Source organism: Pistacia vera, unplaced genomic scaffold (assembly GCF_008641045.1).
Source record: "Pistacia vera cultivar Batoury unplaced genomic scaffold, PisVer_v2 Contig575, whole genome shotgun sequence".
Lineage (NCBI taxonomy): Eukaryota > Viridiplantae > Streptophyta > Magnoliopsida > Sapindales > Anacardiaceae > Pistacia > Pistacia vera.
Genome location: NW_022196418.1, coordinates 239,364 through 241,025, shown reverse-complemented (window position 1 = coordinate 241,025; position 1,662 = coordinate 239,364).

Sequence of the window (1,662 nt, the reverse complement as noted above, 5' to 3'; positions counted from 1 at the left end):
GAGCTTTAGTGGAGACTACTCAAGTATGAGGTAAGTAAATCCAACTCAAGCTAAAGTTTAAGAAATTCTTAAGTAGAAATTTATTTATGCATGTATATATGATGCCTATTGAGAAATTGAGTAGAGATGTATGTCTATTTGTTTAGGAATTGAGCTGAGAAGAGTATTTATGTTATGTTTGTTGGATATTTCCTTTATGGGAAGTGTTGATGTGTGATGAGTTTGAGATGAAGTTGGAGGAGATTGAGTAGATATCTTGGGAGTGTTCTTCTATGATAGGAACCATGTCCATAGAAGGGAGTTTCTTCCCATTTTGGATGGTTAAAAAGAGAAGGAGAGTGGTAGTTAGAGAAGAGTTTTGTATGCATATGAGTTGCTTGATGAAATGCCTAAGTGAAATCTGCCCTGTCACAGCCATGACTTTCTAAGTGAATTTTTGGCATTTTAAGGATTTAACTGGTCTGAGACCAAAACATAGAAGTTGTAGCCCTATCTCTAAGCTTTAAAACGAGACCAAAACCGTAGCAATCCGAGGTATATAACGCAAGTTATGCCCTTTTTAGTATGACCTATGCAGAATGACTGTTTTGATGCAATATTGCGCATTTGGCATTCCAAAAGTGCATTAATGAGTATGGACCATCCATATGCATTAATTGTGCATTGATACGTAGCTTGAGAAAGAATAGAGAGTGTTGAGTATGAGCTACATTATGAGTACTAGCTTAAGAGTAGAGAAATTTGAGTAAAAGTTATACTATGAGTAATAATTTGAGTAAGAAAGAGTAAAGAATGTTGAGAATAGCAACTCCTAAGAGTAAAGAGAATGAGAACACTCTGATAGTAAAGAGAAAGAGAGATTGAGCACTAGTGAATAAAAGAGCGAAAAGTGCTAAGGAAGAGAATAGAGTAAGTTGTGCGATGGGGAACCTGTGAGTGATGAGTAGAGTCACGAGAGTGGGTGCTTTGTGATCCCCAGCCGTGCCTCCAGTAAGATGAGGACGTGACCATCACGCAGAGTGGAACATGAGGTTCCAGCCGTGCCTCCAGTAAGATGGGGCCGTGACATTTAGAGAGAGAGAATACACTCATATGGCCAAAGGTTCCGAATCCATGCATGACCAAATCCGATCGGTAGAGAAATAAGCGGAAGTCACATAGAGTGGTAGCGCCCAGTCGTGCCTCCGGTCAGATGAGGTCGTGACATTCTAATGAGTAAGAATGGGAAAGAACAGAAAGAGAAAAAGAGTAAAGTCACGAAAAGCGGGTTGAGTTCTCGGCCGTGCCTCCGGTCAGATAAGGCCGTGACATACACCAGAGGGTATATAACAAAGAATATGAGAAACAAAAACAGAAAGAGAACAGAGATGAGAAAAGCTAAGAGTTAAGCTATATTATGAGTACAAGCTTGAGAAAGAGGAAGAGATGAGCAAACATGAGAAAGAATAAAGAGAGAGACAATGAGTAAGGTTACGAAGAGTAGGATGAGTACCCAGCCGTGCCTCCGATAAGATAAGGCCGTAACCTACATCAGAAAGTTAACAGAAAAGAATTATGAGAAAGAGAGACAGAAAGAGAATCAGTAGAAGTCACATAGAGCGAGAGAAGTCCCGGCCGTGACTACGGTAAGACGGGGCCGTGACATTCAAAAAGCGAGTTAGT